Raw genomic sequence first — 21471 nt, forward strand, 5'->3', positions numbered from 1 at the left:
AACGGTTGGGATGCTTCTTATTTGCATACAGAGAAGTCCCTCAGGAGTCAACAGGCTTCTCACCCTTTGAACTAATGTTTACTAGAAAAGTGAGGGGACCTTTGGAACTGCTAAAAAATTCATGGGAAGGAACTCTGGGAGAGTACAAAACTTCTGTAGTAGATTTTGTATTGGAATTCCGCAATAAATTAACATCAATGATGGAAGTAGTGAAAGAGAATTTGAGTCATGCACAGGAGAAGCAAAGTTACTGGTATGACAGAACAGCCAGAGAACGTGTGTATGATGTGGGAGATATGGTTATGGCGTTCATACCCAGGAAACATGACAAATTACAGGCTAACTGGGAAGGACCATATACCATCAGAGAAAGGCTTGACACAGTGACATATGTAATCACCACAGACCAATTAAACAAAAGCAAAGTGGTTCATGTAAATATGTTAAAGCCTTACCATACCAGGGATGCAAAGGTGTTGCAAGTTACCTTATTCCCTGAGGGAAGTGGGCCTGAACTTCCAGATTTGGTACAGGAAAGCAAAGACAAAGGAGGGGTAGATCAAGTGGAATGGTCAGAGGAGGTGAAGGAGGAAGTAAAAGAGGAGATTCTGAGAGTTTTGAAAACCTATAGGAATCTCTTTAGCAACAAACCTGGCCGAACCAGTATAGTTATACATTCCATTGATACTGGAGATCATGCCCCAATCAGATCTGTTCCGTACCGTGTGAATGGGAAAGTTTTGAATGAGATCAAAAAGGAGGTGGAAGAGATGCTGGAATTAGGAGTGATCAGGGAATCCATCAGTCCCTGGGCCTCAAGTATTGTCCTGGTTCCGAAAAAAGATGGAACGACAAGGTTTTGCATTGATTATCGGCTAATCAATAAAATTACTGTCCCAGATGCGTATCCTATGCCTAGGGTAGACGCAATGTTAGAGTTATTGGGGGCAGCAACCATTATCTCTACACTAGATCTCTGTAAAGGATTTTGGCAAATGGAACTAGACGAGCAATCCAGAGCCAAAACTGCCTTCAGTACACCAGATGGGTTATATGAGTTTGTGACCTTACCCATGGGACTAAGGAAGTCACCAAGTTCATTTCAGAGGCTAATCAATACTGTGTTGCGAGGCATGTCAGATTTTGCAGTGGCCTATATCGATGACGTGGCCATTTTTAGCAAGTCGGTGCCTGAGCATGTCCAACACCTGACAACAGTATTGGAGGCCTTAAGAAAAGCAGGCCTCACAATAAAAGCTAAGAAATGCCAGTTTGGACTAAAGGAAGTAATCTATTTAGGACATAAGGTGGGGAGTGGGAAAATCACCCCCTTATGGAGCAAGGTGGAGGCAATACAAGCGTGGCCGATCCCCTTAACCAAAAAACAAGTAAGGGCATTTCTGGGTGTGGCTGGATTTTATAGGAAGTTTGTGAGAAATTTTGGGGAAATAGCAACCCCCTTGCATGAATTAACAAAGAAGAAGTGTTCTGAGCGTGTGGTATGGACGGATGAATGTCAGAAGGCTTTTGATCTGCTGAAGCAAGCCTTGTGCCAAGGACCCATATTAATAGCACCAGACTATGAGAAACCATTCATCGTGGCTACAGATGCGTTGGACCTCGCGCTGGGAGTTGTCTTGCTGCAGGAGAGAGAAGGCACCAGACATCCAGTGGCGTACCTGAGTCACAAGCTGACGCCGAGGGAGAAAAACTATTCGTCGGTCCAGAAGGAGTGCCTAGCGGTCGTGTGGGGACTGAACAAGTTGCGCCCATACGTGTGGGGACGAAGATTCACAGTGACTACGGATCATCGGGCCTTGTTATGGTTGCAGACTATGAAAAACCATAACACTATGCTGCAGAGGTGGTCCTGGGCCCTACAGGACTATCAAGTGGACTTCCAGTTCATCAAAGGCAAGGACAATGTACTGGCCGATGGACTTTCCAGGCAAGTGGCTGGGACTGCAGTGACGTGACCAGACAGAGGAACAAAGAAAGACATTTTCCCCATAGAGACTTTTATTTGTTAACGCGACGTATAAATCCTGGAACAGGAATAATACTCTGCTGTTGTTTAAGGGGGGGGAAATGTGATGTTCCTATATTAATGTATATATGGTAAGTGTTGTTGTTTTAGAAGATACATGGTAAGTGGAGTGAAAGAGGGGGAGTGAATGGGCAGTAGAATGCAAGATGATTGGCTGAGTGTTTAAAATGGCTGACAGTATAAATGAAAGGATGACAGGTAAATCTGGGTGAATGTGAGGTGGTGAATAGTGGAATCTGGGGGGGAGAAGAGAAAGAGTGGATTGCTTGGTGGGGTTTAGAGAGTTGTTTACCAGGAGGGAGGTGGAGTTCGGATTAGTATTGAGTAAAACCATATGCTTATGTGCCTTAAGAAGAAATCTTGTTAATCTTGTTAGCTTTGTTATCTTTAATAAATACTTAATTTGGTTTACCAAAGGCCTGATCCTTGGCTGGAGTTTCACAGACCAGAAGGGGGGGTAAGGTAATGACCAAGGCTGAAGGGGAAGTGTAACAAATGGTGGCAGCGGTGAAGAGAATAACAATACCAGTATTCAGAGTCTCTGGGAATACTAGTATTGGGACGTTACTGGTGGTTGCCTAGCAGGGGGATCTGTTGAGATCTGTGCTAGAGCGGATAGGTAAACCATAAGAGAGTGCGGTCCGGACTGGTGGAGTCCCTGGTGGTGCCTAGAGACAGGCAGTAACCACAAGCAGGTAGGAACCTGACAGGGAGAGCCAGGGACGGACGCATCACACACCCCCATGTCAAAGCCAGTTTTATGAATATTTTAAAAATGGCTGCTTCAACTTTATTTCTTCTGTAGGAGCTGAGGCGATACCATTGTACCACTCTATGGGGAGTGCACATGTACCCTTTTTAAAGAAAATAAGCTTAGTGAATACCATTGAAGCTATCCTGCAGTAATCTCACACCATTTAAAAAAGCTATTTTATATTGGTGTTTTTTTTAATGTATGCATTTAAATGTATGCTTTTATACACACCACTGTTGGTGTCCAGGGCAGCCAACAACAAATCAAAAAAGATAAAAACAACTCTCAAAATAAAAAGCACGCGCACACACACACACACACACACACACACACGAACATAAAAGGACAATTGAGAGGCTGGTCAAGGGATAATTAACAAACAATTCATTAGCAATTCTCCAACTACACTCAACTGGAAGCAATAAAATGGGCTGAAACGTCAAGGAGGAAACTTTTAATTAAAGGCCCAGGAATCCTGAAAAGCCTGAGCTCACCTGTCCACAATGTATAGGTTGCCATTGTAATTACATTTTATTGCACATAAAAAGTCTGAAAAAACATGTGAGGACAATACAGAACACTTTGGAATACAGTGATCTGATAATGACACAATCTGGTTTCACCCTACAAAGTAAGAGAGCAAAGAATGGCAACTCCAGAGAAAAGTGCAACCAGAAATGCCTGGAGTTTTGCTGTCTTGAGCAACATGCCCTGAAAAGGAAGGCTAGAGACCAGACAATAGCTGGAAAAACCCGACAGGCCCAATAGCGATGTATTAGGGTGTCAGGAACAGAAATAGGATGAAGCTTACAATGCAATCAGCTGATTCTTCTGTCAGTGTGAGGTTTGCCATTGTAAAGAGTTTGGGGTAGTAAATAATTATAGCATTCATATAAATAGTGGCTGAGCATGAATTGCAACTTGCTTCTATGCTGACTGCTTTCTGCTCCGGTGCATGTTTCCCCTGTTTAAAACATACATACATAGAAAATTGGCAATCCCAAACACACCTTATCTGGCACTCCCATTAAGCAAATTTAAATTTCTCATACTATCTGGAAAGATTCTAATATTTATGGAAATATATTAACCACAGCTGCTACAGATAATGCAGGATTCCTTCCAATACATCTTTCATGAGTTACTGCCAAGCCCCATTTTAAAGGCTGGGGCTTTCCATAGAGGTAAACACACAGTTCATGTCCAGCCACTGTTTATTCATATGCTACAATGACAGCCCCCGAGTCTGTGCAATGACAAGACTCCCAGTGACTTAATAATAAACTAATTGCATCTCAGCTTCATCCCACTTTTCTTTGCAACACCCACAGACAACACTATTCCTATGTTGTCCGTTTTTATTTGACGGCATAGCTTTTATTGGCTATGTGGTAGTCACAGAGCATAAGACATTTAAAAAATGGGGCAAATCATTAGCTTTTATTGGATTACCTCTCTTTCATCTTTGCTGGATTTCAAGCTGCATTGAATTCTTTGTCATAGAACTTGTTGCATATGTACACATAGAAGTTAGACCAATAAAATGTATTATTGTTCCTGCTTTGCCTTTCACAGCCCTTCTCCCTTGTGGCATTGCAAAGCCAAGCTAAATATGAACTAACACCTGGGCCATGTCCTTGAGTTGCCACTGATTACATGCCTTGCCCCATGTGCAGAAATTTAACAGATGACGCTTTTTCTGGTATGAAGATTATAAACAAGGAAAACTTCTCTGGCTTAATTTCTCTATATCAGGCTACTGATAAAGGCACAACAGTGTTCACGCCAACACTTTTCTCAATGTTTTACTTTGGTTTTTTCCTTCGCTGTCCCAGAAATGGTGTTTACACTTCCTGCTGTGCACTCTACCCTTTCCAAGCATTTTCTCCTCCTGGAATTTCAAGCTCAGGTTATAAAAACACACACTGAATTTACACCATGCACTATGCATATCTGATTCTGTACACATCCTCAGTAAGGATACTTCCAGACTTTTGCTATTTTGCAGGTGGGATTCAATCGCATACTGGCAAATTCAGGTTGTGCAATTAATGTGATGTGCTCTTGCACATATCACTTACACAACAAACTCTCTTCCTCCCCCCCAAAAAAATTGTCAGACTTTTTGTAGTAAGAAAAGTGATAAGGAAATGCACTGGAAAGTGTGGGATAACAATCGCTTGATGCAACATCATAAAACACCCCTCCAATAAATCAGAATGAATCCTCAATAAATAGTTGATGTTGTGTATTCTACAATCTATCACCTCTCCACAATGTATAACACCAATGTATAGCCTCCCCACACACTTTGTGCAAACAAATCAGAATGAATGCTCAATAAATAGGTCATCTGGAAGTGACCTACATCTGATGCTACAGTGAGAACAAAGCAGACAGACTTTGAGCCAGAATCCTGAAGCAGTTTCAGGGATTGTCAAGTGGCTGAAGATCATGAAGTAACCAAGTGTGTAGCTGCTGAGAGCAGATTTATATTAGCAAGGTGCCTGGACGCATTAATGCATGGGTCCAGTGGTGTAAATTCAATATCCTCCCCACCCACCCCCGCCAAGGACAAAGAAAGCACTCCTCAAGAGAAGTAAAAAACCCCACAAAGGATAAGTCAATATGCAGTGTGCTTTTGTTTTCCTTTTTGTACATTGCATGGAGTCCTATTTTTGGAAAAAAGCAACTAACAAATGCTAGTAATAAATAATAATAAATAAATGGTTCACAACAATCAAGTGAAATCTTTGACATTCTTAGTGTAGGTGGTATTATAGCTGAAGTACAGCATATACAATAACAACACAGGTTGCAGTGGAGATTATACCCCTTGTCTACACAAAATAGTGGCAGATATTTTGTGGAAAAAATGCTGCAGCACCCACAGCTTTAGGACACTTCCACACATTACTTCTGGTTATGACAGCAGCATCAAATTAGTGTGGAGGTGCAGAGCTACTACCATTTTGGCATGATGATATTGCTTGCTGTGCCAGCCATGCTGATCCTGCTAGTTCATCTGCAATAGCAGCGATCCCCATGAAGCTCTCTGTACAGTCCTTATGCAAATTGTAGGTGTCATGAATACTGATTAGGAACATAGGAAACTGCCTTAAATAAATTCTGGACATGTCCATACTATCGTTATTTTTGGATGGGATTCAATCGCATACAAGCAAATTCAGGTTGAGCAAGTATAGCTCATTGGGAGGTCTTGCGGAACAAACCTGCTTCCCCCAAATATCAGACTTTTTGTAATAACAAAAGTATGGGATAACATTTGCTTTGGCCCGACATCTAATCTCCCTGCAAACGAGTCAGAATGAATGCTCATTAAATAGCCAACAGCATCTACTGTCCCTGCAAACAAATCAGGATGAATGCTCAAGAAACAGGTCAACTGGAAGCACCCTCAGATCACTGCTCCATCTAGTTCACTATTGCCTACACCAGTATTGTAATCTATGTGGTGCCCTGCAGATGTTGTTGGACTCCAACTTCCATTAGCCCAAGCAAGCATGATCAAGGTTAAGGGTGATGGACGTCATAATTTAAATGTCCAACAACATCGGGAGGTCCCATATTGGCCAGCTGTTTTCCGGGGCTTTGGGCATGAGTCTTTCCCAGCCCTACCCAGAAATACTGGAAACTGAACCTTGGACCTTTGACATACAAAGCATGGCCTTGTTCTACCACTGAGGATTCAGTGTAACAATCATCCATCAGCTCTCTGGAAATTCTTTTAGTCTTCGTACCCCAGCAGGGCTGGCCCAAGACATTTGGGTTCCTTCGCCCCTTTCATATACAGAAGCAGACTAGACTGGCAGTTGAATCTTACTCCCAGCACTGGGGATGGGAAGCATCCTCCTCTGCAGCTGAGGGTAGCAGGCTAGCTTAGGGGATGCAGAGCAGGCTGCACAGCACACCCAGCTTTGCTTTAGCACCTTGCTGCCAGTCCCTGCCCTCTAGCATCTGCCATCTGAGGTGGCTCTGTGGTCTGCCGAATAGTAGGGTTGGTCCTGTAGCTCAGTGAACTGAGCTAGCTTTTGAATTACATCCTCTGGGTTTCTGTGCCTTCCTAACCCTCTTCCCCTCCCCTCAGCTTTCTGTGTCTTAAATTCAGAAGTGCAGGGTCCCTTCATGATAGTTACAGCCACACACCCTCCTCCTTTTTTTTCCTGCTCAAGTGAGAATGAGAACCTTGTTAATACTTTCTCTCAATAAACATGAAAGGGGAGACTGTTAGTTACTGAGAAGAGTCTTCTCAGTGGCTCACTCACCTCTTTTCACTCTGATTGACTCCAATCAGCAGGAAAGGACAAGGAAGCATGTTAGAAGCCTTATCAGTGGCTAACACACTCCCCTTTCATGCTGATGGACTTGCAGGAATCTGGAGACATAGGGACCATGCTGGGACTCTGCTCCCAAAAAAGTAAGGGGTCTCGAGACCCTGGACACCTACACACCAGGTCTTGCTTTTCTGGAAGGCCTCCTCAGTCCAATGTAACCTGAGTCCTATCTAGCACTATTATGGTACAGACCAGAGGCATCTGGAAAGAGATTTTTCTGACACTGTGCCAACCATTTTGTTGATAAACATAGCTTCTGTATATAAAGTAATTCATCACAGAAGGAAATGAAAAGTTCTCCATATAAACAGATAAGAAAGGAGGACACTTGGTGGTCTGTGGCAAAAGCAGCTTGTTGTCCCCAGGCAAACACAGTTTGCTGAGAAACATCAGTAGGCATATTTTGCAGGGTTGGAGGGTAGGCTTTGCCAGGCTATAATTTATGAAAACCAAATTCATCGTAAGACTTGAATAAAAAAAGAGAGAAAAGGAGCTACACTCTGTATCTGAGGACTAGGGTTGCCAGGTTCAGAGCCTGAGATTGATCCTGTATCTTTAGGAGAAGAGAAAGTCAGCCAAGTGCAGGTGTTCTTTCAAAGCTGTAATGGGAAAAACCACAAGGTGGAATTCTCCCTTCCCCCTGCACAACTTTTAAAGATACAGAAGACATCTTGGAGGCAGGGCCTGGCAACCAAGAGGTCTTCTGTATCTTTAAAAATTGTGCAGGGGAAAGGGAGAATTCCACATTGTGATTTTTCCCATTACAATGTTGCAAAAACACCTGCACTTGGCTGACTTTCTCTTCTCCTAAAGAAACAGGATCAGTCTCAGGCCCTGAACCTGGCAACCCTACTCCAATTCGATTTCTAGATTGCCTATCAAGGCTGGGAAAGATATATCTTGCTCTCTATTCTGTCTTCTGGAGGTCCTTTCCCTACAAATTGTAGCCTCCACATCTGCTCCCTCTGCCTATCTTTGACTGTGTGAGTGTGTGACTGTGTTTCAGAAGCCATGCTCTGGGCATCCCTGCCCAGCTGCACATGACTGAGGCCTAGTCTGCAAAGTGAGCCCAGACAGAGAGAAAGGGCAGGTTAGTGTGCCTTCCTCATTTGTGCTGAACTCAACTCCCCCATCTCCTCTTATGCGTTGTGTGCTTGCTCCTTCGTGTGTGTGTGTATTTGAGAGTGTATGTGACTTAGTTATGATTATGTTTTATTTAACTAATTTCCTCACACATATTGTTGCTGAACTAAGCCCCACTGATGTCAGTAGATATGTATTGGTACTGAGCTATTCCCCATTGAAGTATTAAATGTGTATGGTTTGATTCTGTGTGTATATACTCAATAAATATCCCCATGTTTAAGATCTGTATGAGAGTAAGTTACTGGGTAAATCTGCCAAGATGCACTATTGCCAATGTCAATAGATCCTAATTCACAAGACTTGTAGAATGTGTGAATGTAAAACATGTCTACAGCGAAGTCTTGCTAACACTCCCCTTAAATATTAGACAGGTGCCGCCTCTGTTATCTTTTCTTTTGAAGACCTTCCTCTTTCAACAAGTCTTTTAAATTGAGACCTTATCACAGTCTGCCTCTGTGTTGGAATAGCTTGTTAATATGTTATAAAACCTTTTTTAAAAAAAACAATATGTTTTTAACCTTTTTTAAAAAAAAGATGTCTTGAATGCTTTTTTTAAAAAAAGTTTTAAAATTAGTTTTGTTTTAATGTATTTTAAAGTCTGTTTTTATGATGTTTTAAAGTGTTTTTAGGGCTTTTGTTTGCCACCCTGGCCTCCTGCTGGGAGGAAGGGCAGGATATAAATCAAATAATTGATAGATGATAGATGATAGATGATAGATGGAAGATAAACGATAGTCGATAAACAATAAATGATAGTAGATAAACGATAGTAGATAAATGATAAATGATAAACAATAAACAAACAATAAATGATAAACGATAGTCAATAATCGATAAATGATAAACAGTTGATAAATGATAAACGATAGTCGATAAATGATAGACGATAGACGATAGATGATAGATAGATAGGAACTCTGCCAGACAGAAGTTGGAAAATCTTTACACATCTATCATTTGGTACAGAAACAGAAGGAATAGCGCTGAAAATGTGTAGATGAGAAAAAGTCACTTTTTCCCTAACCCAAGTTTCATTACACTTTCTACATTTTGGCTGTGCCTGAAATAGACAATAAAATGGACTCGGAGGTAGCCTGGATCAAATTCATATGAGTCTTACTGCTTCCTGTAGTAGGTTGCCAGATGTTGCACAAGATATTTCCTAGTTTGTAAGCAAGTAGGATAACCATAGGGTTCCTTATCTTTAACAGCTCTGTGACAGTCAGAAGTATAACTGTTGCAGCTTTCCCCATCATGATATTTCCATATTTCTGCCTAACAGGCAGGGGTTAAATTTACAGAATCTTGGGGCAGGGGGTGGGTGGGGGTGAGCTAGCAGTTCGAGTCTTAAAATGATATTTGGAACAGGTATAATTTTTTTTTAAGTGTTAAAACATCACAATGTTTTACAAGATTGATTAAAATGGCGGAGTTGTACAGTAGATGGAGCCATTTCACTTGATTGCCCCTCTGCCTGATGATGCACCTGCACACCACAAAGGGATGGTGTGCTGCTGAGCTTCAGGCTGATGATGGCAACTCTCCTTCTCCAAACAGCAGGCAGAGGACTGCCAGGAGCAGGGCAGGTGGTACAGTCCAAGAGAAAAATGGAAATGGACTACCTTCAAGTCGCCATAAGTTGGAATCGACACACTGAATAGGGTTTTCATGGTAAGCTGTATTCAGAGGTGCCTTCCTCTGAGGCTGAGAGGCAGTGACTGGCCCAAGGTCACCCAGCGAGCTTCATGGCTGTGTGGGGATTTCAACCAACTACCCCATTAACAGGGACCCACTTCCTTTGGGATTCCACCCTTCCTGCTAGGGTTCCCAACTTATTTTTTACTGGTCCTGTTCTTATATCTCTAGCAGCATTCTGACACCAGCTCTTAAGCAGGGGAAGCTTTTGCCTGGTCTTAAAAGGCCACTATAAAGCAGTCTGGAAATTGCATCTGGTACAGAACACAGCATCTAGGTTGTGTGGACAGGGACATCCCATCCAACAGCATATAGCACCTTTCCTGAGGGCATTACACTGGCTGCCAATATGCTTCTAAGTGCAGTTCAAGGTTTTGCTTTTAGCATTTAAATCCCTAAACAACTCAGGGCCAAGTTACCTAAGGGCCCACCTTGCCCCATATGTCCCTGCCTGGCAACTGCACTCCTCAGACAGGGTCCTGATGAGGGTATTGCATGTCACAGAGCAGTGGCAGATGGGGTGGAGACACTTACCAGGCAGGTGAGTTGCTGTTGCTTACTGGGAGGGAGAGGTGGCAGGATACAAATGCAGCACCAGGGGCACCAGATTGGCTCCACTGGTGCATTTGCACCATGCGAACCCTGGCACCTTGCAGCCTCACCCCTCTTCTTCACTTTATGAATAAAGTGGGTCTCTCCTGCCTGAGGGACTTTTTCTGCAGAACTTTCCTTTCACAAAACCACTATTGGCAGAAAAATTCAGATGCACCCCCTTAATTGGCTGTGAATACATCAAATTATGTGCTTTTAATTAAAACAAGCAATTAATTCAGCTTTTATTGTCACCTCTAGGCACAGCAAGGGCCTGCTTCCTAACATATATTTATTTTTTTCTCGGGGCTACATTTTCCCCTTCTGAACATCACTGAAGAAGGGGTGGGTCTTGATCCTAAATTGTGTTTGTGTTATCTGTATTCAAAGGGGAGAGGGGAGAATGCCACAATTGTTTGTAAAACCTTGGTAATCCATTTGATGGTTGTGGCCCAACTGGTTATATCACAGGGACAGAAGGACTCATCTTATATGACACTGGACATATGGTACACACAATTGCTGTTTATTGCTGTACCAGAGAAATTAATTCTCCACCTAAAAACTCTTAGAGGTCTAGGAGACCTGGAAGATTTTGCAGCAGAAATTTATTTTATACATGAACAAACAACAATTTCAGGGCCTTGTGTCCCCCCTTGTTTACCCCCCCAAGTTTATCTGGCAGAATCTGGAATTCATCCATTTCATTTCTATAATTATGGATAATAAAAATCGTTGGTGGTTCTGGTGGTTCTCATCTTGATCTGTACTGGAGAATGGAGAACACAGGAGCAGTGCAAGAGCTAATTTACTCGCAGGGAAGTGCAGCTGGAGGGGCTGGGAGAGAGATGGAGATTGCCAGCATCCTGGATCGTCGCTAGCAAGGAGCTTTGGAGAAACTGCAAGGCCAGGTTTGCCCAAGCTGCCGCTGCCGCCGCCGCTGCCGCCGCCTCCGGGGCAGGAGGAGGCACAGGAGCTGGAGGGGAAGCCACAGCAGCCACTGCCGCAGATGAGGGAGCCCGGAGTGAAGAGACTGGTGCCATTTGATAATCTGGGTAGGGGCAGTCGGTGGTGGCTGGACTAAAATCCACTCTGAGTAGCATGGCGTCGCTAACCCACCATCTCAGTCGCCATGGAGAAAGGATCTCTCCTCCAGGTCTTTCCCTCAAGATCCATTTCTTTGGACTTCTCCTGTGCCCATCCTTCTCACCCACATTTATTTATTTATGTTTTGGCTACTGTAAATTGTAAATTGTATTGTTTTATTGATGTATTTTGAAGTATTTTGATGTATTGATGTATTTTATTGATGTATTTTTATATTTGTGTTTTTTTGTAAGCCGCCTTGAGGGCCTTTTGGTCGAAAGGTGGGGTAGAAATAAACAACAACAACAACAATAATATTGTTATGAGCATGGGGGTTGGGACGGATGATTCCTGTGGGTCACCTTTCCAGCCCCTGATTTGGAATCCTGTGCCTTGGAATGAGGAACTCTCTGCTGGTCAAATGAGTCTTTTGTTAACCAAATAGACTGGCCAGGTAAGATAATGGACTGATCAGTTGCCTAGCAACGGTGAATGGGCCAGGAAGGCCCCTTTTGTCATTGGAACTCTGGAGGAGAACCTCCCCCCCCCACTCCTGGCAGCTAGCAGAAGTTGTGCTTGTAGTTTTAGTGTGTCTAGAGAATTGCTGGGAACTGGAAGGCAGAGGGAGACTGGCTCTCTGCACCATGGCCTTTGGGGTGCCTCCTGCAACCCAGATGGAAAAGCTGGGTATTGGACTGCTGATGCATTGAACCCCTCCATCCTTGAGCTCAGGTTGGAATGTGTGTAAATAAATAACCCATATTTCATAAAGACACCTTAGTCTCCGCTGACCTTCTTCCCCAAAGGAAACCAAACCCTGGAGGAGTGCAGGGACCCCTGAAATCTCACCGCTCGGAGATTGGGGAGGTGCACAACAATATGTTCTGATCGTCATTTCGGTTTTTCTCTTTCTCTTTGTTTTTGTTATATGCCCGGTGTAAGTGTGTGTTCTATTTCAAAAAAAATTTTTAAGAAAAAATAAAGTCTGGTGTGAATTTCAAAACACGTTTCCAAATGCAATACTTTTTGGCAGCAAAAATATAATCTTTCCACTTTTAAGAAAAAGAATAAAGTGTGCAGATTCCACAGCATGGGAGAATTGCACCCTTCATAGTAGGAATGACTTCAAGGGGTAATGTGGGGGTAGCAGGCACTCCCCCCCCTTCCCTGCTGCACTGATATTTCTTGCTCTCTCATTCACTTTTTGATTTTTCATTCACAGCATATTAAGGTCCTATATAGCACGGATTAAATACTTACAGGGCTGGCCTTAGGGATGGGTGACCTGGGCAGTCGCCCAGGATACTGAGGTGAGCTGAACGGGACACCAAGCTGAGTTCAGTGGCCATTTTTTGTTAATGCATTGTGTACAGTGTGCTAGGGTGGCAAAAAGCAAGTCTCCGTAAACTTTTTTCCCAAGGTTCTACAGGTTGTTTGGGTACTAGTTACAAAAATGATCTTCCTTCAATTAGTTTTCTTTTTCAATTTCCAGTTTGATATTATTTGCACTAGGTAAAAATCAGTAGAACTCAGCTTTCGTTTGAGGTAATGTTACCATAATTTTCAAAGTTAAAAAAAGTGGCGAGAGAAGTAGACTGAAGAAGAAGCTATAGCCTGGGAGACTATATTACATGGTGAAACTGTCCCCTTAAGACTAGTTATACCACTCCGACAGAGGGCCTGCTTCTTGTAGCTGAAAAGGGAGTGTTGGAGGTAGGGTTGCCAGGTTCAGGGCCTGAGACTGATTTTGTATCTTTAGGAGAAGAGAAAGTCAGCCAAGTGCAGGTGTTCTTGCAACACTGTAATGGGAAAAACCACAAGGTGGAATTCTCCCTTTCCCCTGCACAACTTTTAAAGATACAGAGGACCTCTTGGTCAGGCAGGCTTATGATTAGCCCAGACCATGTAGCCCTGGTTACAGAGTATGTTGTAAGGAGAGAAGGATAAGGGAAGGCTTTAAGGAAGGTTTCTGTGGCAGAACAGGTGGCTCATTTTTGTCACAGAAAAAATTCCTGGCCTGCCAGGTAGAGAGTTCAAAGAGTGAGTGAGTGAACAAACATCACCTAAGATTTTCAGGCAAGGTGCCACTGGAGAGTAATTTTCTGTGGCAGTTTCTGTAGGGAAAGGTGTAGGAGTGGTGTGAGGCCAGGCCTTAAGGGAGGAATTCTTCCTGAGTGGAGTGGGCCAGCAGCAGGCCACCACCAGACATCCTGTGAAACTGAGTCCCAGGAAGCAGAAAGAAGCTGTGCCAGAAGCAGTTTGGAATTTGGAGGAGGTACTCAGGGGAAGCACAACCTGATCCCTATCCCCATGTAAGAAAAAAACCACATCTATCATTCTGCTTGATCTCAGGGCAAGAAGGAGCTGCAGGCAAGAATTCTCACATGTAGTCCTTGCATGCAGTAATTCTAGCATGTGACCCACAGCTTTGTACACGAGTGGGGCCTTGTAGGGGAAAGCAGCAGGCCCCCAACATCTCACCTGCACCAGGTCCCATAAACTCTCTGGGTGGCCCTGCAAAGCTCACTATAGGGGGGGTGTACATGCATGCATGCCAAAGGCACTCCTTGCCCAGAACACTATCCTAGGGCCAACCCTCTTGCTCCTGTAATAATGGTCTTTGGAACCTTCCATTCTCCCCAAACTAGTTTTTATGGAGTTGCTCTATCTCAGCTGCTTTTGAAACCACATTTTCCAACCCTCACTCTGCTGATTTTATCTTTCAACAACGCATTCCTGCCTCATGTTTACTCTATGAAAATATGCACCTGGGGTTGGATGACTGGGACTATTCTTATCTACCAGCCTTCCTCAATGGGGATTGATGGGATTTGCAGTCCAAAACATCTGGAGGGCACCAGGTATGGGAAGGCTGTTATAGACAAAAGAATGGAAAAAGTAACACTTTTTCCTAGAGAAAGGGTAGTGTTAGTTATTTTGGTTAGATTTTCCTTATGTCCCTAATTAAACAGGGATAGCTGTGTAACTGCAAACAGCTTTCATGTCCCCCACCTGCAGGAAAGGTTCCTCTTCTAGATCCTGATTGGTTGGACATATATTGCTCCTAAATTGATAGGGGAGCAAGAAGTGGTTTTGTTTCTTTTGTTTATTCATTGCCAGTTTTGCAACAATTGGGAGAATGAACTTGTTTAGAAACAATAGGGAGTTTGTGTATTAAAATTTAATCCTGTTCTACTCCCTCCCCAACCCTTTTGCAGAGCTTCTCATACTTTTATTTTCTAATTACTACTTTCACTCTAGTTAGCTCTCCTGGTGGTTATGTGGTGCCTGAGGCCATCATATCCCCCTGAACCCTCTTAAGATCATCCCACTCTCCAAAGGCATAATTGCTGATTGCAGGGAAGTGCATTCTTGATTCATGGGAAAACTCGGGGGGGGGATATTCCAGAAGCCTCTGTGGTGAGCAAGAGAAAGGAATGTGTATTACACATATTAGTTATGGTTACAGCTCATACGGTATCATTTAGCAACAGGTGGAGGGTCTACTCAGCAAAGCAGACACCATAAGGATGAAACAGCTGTGATGCTGTCAAGGAGGGATGGGTTGCAGAACACAAATAAAAGCCAAGAACTACTAGCTTTATTCAAACTGATTTCTTTAAGGAACTGGTTTTTTAAAAAATCTCCCTGCCCTTATATAAAATGAATTGCCCTCAGTTTCATGGAGCAGGGCTAAATATTTTTTAAAATTAAAATATGATTATGTCCAATTACTCTAGACTTGGAGGAAGATCAAGTACATTCATTCATTGTGCAACATATACCATCAAGCTGCATGTGGCTCAGAGTAACCTTGTGCTGATTTGCTGCTCATCTGTGTAGCAGTAGAAGACCATAGATCACCTACTTGACATCCACAGAAGTCAGTGCACACACAGATGCTGTCCCTGGTACCAGCATGGTCCCCTCCCACTGCTGAAATTAGAAGCTTTCTATTGTGACTGATAGAATAGATTGCAGTGTGTGCTTGGCTGCAGTTTGTAAGTGGTGCCCCATGACAATTTCTCTAGTTTGTAAATATGCCCACAGGCTCAAAAAGACTAGTGACACCTACCACAGAGGGTTGTGCTGTTCAAATGAATCAAGATGTGATGGTGGCATAGAATATTCTTATACCAAATACTGTTTGCTGTTTTCCATGGTGCTAAAGCACCACATGGGGTGTTGGAATTGGGAGAGCTTGGAACCCCAGAATATGCTCTAAAGAATATTGGCTAAAATACCAGATTAGGGAAAGGTCATGAGGGCATTAAATTAGGATGAAATAGGCTAGATGAAGCAATTAGGAATAGCTGAAAACCCAGGTGCAAAAGTTGTTGGAATAAGCAAGTACAATTAATACCCACTGTACTGAGAGGGAAAAGCCACTAAAGGGTAAATGTATCTAGGCCCAGGAAGTTAAGCAGCCTTCCTGAATTGTGAGTTTAGTTTCTTGATTGCCTCTCCTCCTTCCTTTCTGCTGTAACCAGTAATGGCTGATGATTTATTTATTTATTTATTTATTGCACTTGTATACCACCCCATAGCTGAAGCTCTCTGGGCGGTTTACAGCAATCAAAAACATTAAAACAAATATACAATTTAAAACACATATTTTAAAAACAATTTAAAACACATGCTAAATTGCCTGGGAGAAGAGGAAAGTCTTGACCTGGCACCGAAAAGATAACAGTGTTGGCGCCAGGCGCACCTCGTCAACCACATCATTCCATAATTTGGGGGCCACCACTGAGAAGGCCCTCTCCCTTGTTGCCACCCTCCGAGCTTCCCTTGGAGTAGGCACCCGGAGGAGAGCCTTTGATCTTGAACATAGTGTACGGGTGGGTTCGTATCGGGAGAGGCGTTCCATCAGGTATTGTGGTTCCAAGCCGTGTAAGGCTTTATAGGGTTTATGATTCTAAGTAAAGGTCCTGTTTAAACCTTACAGCCACGTCTGTTTGCCTTCGAATAAGACAAAGAACCTACTCTGCAACAAAAGCAGCTCTCTAGGAATGAATGAGGCTGTTTTCAGTTTTCATAGCATATTCTGGTTACCTTGATATGCTTATCTCATCATAGTTCACTTGTAGAATGCATTCTTTGCACATATGAATCCTGTTCTGTCTTTGGCATCTCTATGTAAAAGATCACAGGTAGACAGTGGAGCTGGGAAAGAGACATTGAAGAGTTATTTCTAGGCAATCCTAGCCTAGATATGCCAGTGATCTGTCTTGGTACACAGTATCCTGTGTATCCCATGAATGGTAGTTCTGGGAAGGTCAGAAAGCTATTGAGGATGGCCTTGGCTGCGTCTTCGTTTTTGCTGGATTCCATGAATGAGTATGGACTCTCTCTCTCTATTTGATTTATATCCCGCCCTTTTTCCCAGTAGGAGCCCAGGGCAGCAAATAGTTAAACTGGCAATCAGCCAGGCAACTGGATGGGTCACTCTGCCTCTGGATGGTACTGCCTCCACTGTCAGATGCAGTATGCCTCTGAACTCCAGTCGCTGGGAATCACAAGTAGGGAGAGTATGGTTGCTCTCAGTTTCCACTTGCGGGCTTCCCATAGGCATCTGGTCAGCCACTGTGAGAATAGGATGCTGGACTAGATAGGTCTTTGATCTGATCCAGCAGGGCTCTTCTTATAAGAGGCCACCATTGGCTTGCTCCAGCAAGTTCTTCTTATGCTTACCTACAAACATCTTTACTATCACATGATTACATGTGTTCTTCTTCACCATTTCAACTGTGATCTCGAGACAAGAACATACTATCTTTAACAGCTGTTGTGTAACATTTGTTTGCAATGTTTCTTGACTCTGTTACTTTCCCTCAGTGTTTGATGATTTTTTTTGGGGGGGGACATTTAATGAAAAGGAGGCCTAGGTCCTGGCCAGCAGACCCCAGTGGGAGTGAAGTTACAGCTGAGAACCTATCAACAGGCAGCAAAGTGCCACAAATCGCTGGGCTTATTCAAATGTAATACATTCCAATAACTTCCCAGTGTGGCAGGATTTCCTTAACTTAAAACATCTGGAATGAATGCATGCACAGTCTCTTATTAGGATCATCAGTAAAAGCAATTCTATGAATCCTGCAGGCAGCTTGTTTCATAGTTAAACCACAAACGTAGGATTAAAGAAAACCCCTTCAATGGGGGTTTATTGCTTGGGTTTTCACAATGTCCTAGGATAACTAGTCCTTTCTGTTATGCCACCACCTCTGAAATATTCTGAAGATGTTTTCTTTTAAAAATAAGTAAGTCACAGTGAGAAAAGCATGCTATAGCTGAAATCCTTCTTCATTAAAAATCATTTGGAGTTTTGCCACTGACGTCTTTAAAAGAATTACAATATATTCACTAATAGGCAAAAAACCTTGTGGTTTAAGAACATACCTATAGCCCATAGCTATTCTATCAAACTTTAAAAAGCAGGGAAATTGGGCAGCTATAGTGAATGCACCAGGGAAGCAGGAGACCTGACCTCCTCTCTGAGATATTGGACTGCCCTACAAATTTGTCAAAATGCAAACACAATTTGGCTTGGTCTTTCACAGTCCAATCCACTTCCTGTATAGCTTGGAAGAATTTGGTAACGTGCCTCTGAGCATATGGTGAGTGGTGGCAACACACCTACCATCTCCAAAGATGGAGAATTATATTTTTGTATGTTTGTGGGTGTTCTTACTTTGCTTCTTTCCTGTGTTACTAATGTTTCTACACAGAATCTAATCTAGAAAGTTTTATTTCCCTCATTATTCATCCTAGAAATCTGTGTCAAATTTATTTTTATTAATTTCAAAGCCTGTTTATTGGTCAATGCCATATGATGGTGAAGACAGCCTTTTGTGTTTCAAATTGGAGGTTATGTTCTTTTTTTATTTTGGGTGCATTAACAGTTGAATCTGAACCTGCAGTTTAATGTAAAATCAGACTGATTACAATATGTTGCTACTTCAACAATGACTCTAGCTTTTGGAAAAAAGAGGATGCATGTTAGCTCCCATCAGCCCCAGCCAGCATGGCCACTGGATTGGGCTGATGGGAGTTGTAGTTCAAAAAAGTAACTTTTCCAAGCTCTGGTTTTCAGCCTGCTATGTTTCAGGCACTTCATTAAAGACAAGGTGGGCATGGTCAATTAAAAACATAGAGCACACCTAGAAGTTTGCTAGAATAAATTTCACCTCCCACTGTTTTATGTTGGGCAAACTGAGACAACTCATGTCCATTGAAAACTATTCTGCAGAATAGTCAGTGCCGTTATTCTACAATTGTTTTTGGAGGTTTTTAGTGTAAAGTTTGCAAAGTGTTGTACTACATATATTCACAGAAACAGAAACAAAAGAAAATGATTTACTATAGGAAACTTCACTAAAATTACAAAGTAACTCAAACATATTTAAAGTGACTATCTGAACTATATCAACTGTCTTAATAATGTTGCTTCCTCCCTGCTAAAACAAGATCAGCACAGCACAGGTCTTCTTTCTATTCTTTGGGCTGATTGCAGGTGTTGCCACCACTTCCCATATGCTCAGAGGCACATGGTACCAAATTCTTCCAAGCTACACAGCAAGTAGATTGGACTGTGAAAGACCAACCCAAATTGTGTTTGCATTTTGACCAATTTGTAGGGCAGTCCAATATCTCAGAGAGGAGGTCAGGTCTCTGCTCCCCTGGTGCATTTACTATAGCTGCCTTATTTCCCTGCTTTTTAAAGTTGGATAGAAATATCTGTGAGCTATAGGTACGTTCTTAAACCACAAGGTTTTTTGCCTATTAGTGAATTTCTCTGCTTTTTAATCTGGGAGGTAAGAAATGGGATCCTGTGTAAGTTTGCTGAGAATGGATTGATCATTTTCATGCTTATTGAGTTCAGTGGGATTTACTCCCCTGAAATCATGCTTAGGATAGGTGAAACTGACCATAGGGGATTGGGAGTGGAGGAGGAGGAGGGAGGGGAGGAAGGCACAGGGAAGAAGAGGGAGGGGAGCAGGCAGGAGGGGGAGGGGAGAAGGACAGGTTTGATCATGTGCATGTTTATTGAGTTCGGTGGGATTTACTCCGGTGCAATCATGCTTAGGATAGGTAAAACTGGCCATGGGGGAGGAGGAGGACGGGGAATGGGAAGGGGAGGGAGAGGATTGGAGGGGGTCAAAGGAAGGGGGAGGGCTGGTTTGATCATTTGCATGCTTATAGAGTTCAATGTTATTTCCCCTGTGCAATCATGCTTAAGATAGGTAAAACTGACAATGAGGAGGAGGAAGGGGAGGGGTAGAAGGGGAAGGGGAAGGAGGGGATGGGAAGGGGATGGGGATGGGGAGGGAGGGGCAAAGGAAGGGGAGGGAAGGGGCAAGAGGGAGGGTATAGGAGGGAGGAGAAGGGGGTGGGTTTGATCATTTGCATACTTTTTGAGTTCAATGGGATTTATTTCTGTGCAATCATGTTTGAAAATGGAGATGGACTGCCTTCAAGTTGATCCTGACTTATGGTGACCATATGAACAGGGTTTTTATGGTAAACGGTATTCAGAGGGGGTTTACCATTGCCTTCCTCTGAGGCTGTGAGGCAGTGACTGACCCAATTTCACCCAGTGAGCTTCATGGCTGTGTAGGAATTTGAATCCTGGTCTCCCAGGTCGTAGTCCAACACTGACCTGGAGGAGGGGCAGGGAGGGTAGGAGGAGGGAGAGGGGAGTGGGTGGCTAGGCTCTGGGCAGAGGGGAAGCCCCTTTCCTTTCCAAAAAGAAAACACTGTGAACAGTATCATTTTTCAGTGTTTTCCCCACCTTTTTATTCGACAGAAGGCACATGTAGTCTGTCACCCAAATGTAAACCAAAGCTGTCCCTGGCCACATCCACACCAGGCCTTTATTTCACTTTGGGCAGTCATGGCTTCTCCCAAAGAATCCTGGGAAGTGTAGTTAGTGAAGGGTGCTGAGAGTTGCTAGGAGATGCCCTGTTCCCCTCCAAAGCTTCAATCAGAGTGGCTGACTGCTAAACCAGTCTGGCCACTGGAGCTCTCTCAGAGGAATAGGAGTCTCCTCTCAGCACCCTTCACAAACTACACTTCTCAGAATTCTCTGGGGGAAGGCATGACTGTCTCACATGAAATGAAAATCTGGTGTTGGTGTGGCCCCGATTAGGCAAGCCCAGCAGCTGTGAGGATTTTAGAGCACTGGCAGTTGGTTCTTACTGAGCATGCCCCAGCTTATCATTCACTCCAATGCTAATTTTCTTAAATTAATTAAAAAACAGCCAGGCATTTTTTAAACTTTTAAACTGCAGAAGATGAAGGTCAGAGTATGGGGCAAGGTCAGAAATAGGATTACTGGTACTCTGTGAACATGGCTGATTTTTAATGAATTTCAAAAATTATGAGAACTCTGACAGAAAAGAGTCCAAAAGGGCTCTGGGTTTCCCCCCCTCTCTTTTTAGACTTTGAACTCTCTATTCTTTCTGACTGTTTTGTGTATTGCCATGAAAATTGAGAGGGTTGTTAAGCAAGCGTTTCTGAGTTCAGGACTATAAGTTTTATAAGGTTTTGTTTTGAAATGAGCTTATGGGAAGCATCAGAATGGCATTGGGGGCTATTTTCAATTTAACATTGCGGAATGTGAAAAATCCACGCTGGCTATAGTGTACAGCCACTCTTGTGGTTGTGTAATAAATGTAGAATGGAAAAAAATGCTCTTTATCAAGAGTTAATCCTGGGCTGTATTCAATGGTAGTCTTGCTTCAATTGCCCCATTGAAATTAATGGACATTACTAGAACCATTGAATGGTAGAGTTGG

The 21471-nt window shown here is 43.0% G+C and overlaps 1 protein-coding gene across 4 annotated transcripts in view; it reads right to left on the reverse strand.

Annotated features, from left to right (window-relative positions):
- EPS8L3 (EPS8 signaling adaptor L3) overlaps nt 1-21471 on the reverse strand; it is a 190032-nt gene that overhangs the window by 135442 nt on the left and 33119 nt on the right. Inside the window, exon 1 of one of the 4 annotated variants that reach the window (XM_061632586.1) lies at nt 16730-16846. The exons of 2 other annotated variants lie outside the window; for them this stretch is intronic. The gene's annotated coding sequence lies outside the window, so the exon portion shown is untranslated. Of the gene's footprint in view, nt 1-4253; nt 4320-16729; nt 16847-21471 lie in introns of those variants that run through there. One more of the 4 variants, XM_061632587.1, reaches the window with a different exon arrangement.

Source organism: Rhineura floridana, chromosome 6 (assembly GCF_030035675.1).
Source record: "Rhineura floridana isolate rRhiFlo1 chromosome 6, rRhiFlo1.hap2, whole genome shotgun sequence".
NCBI lineage: Eukaryota > Metazoa > Chordata > Lepidosauria > Squamata > Rhineuridae > Rhineura > Rhineura floridana.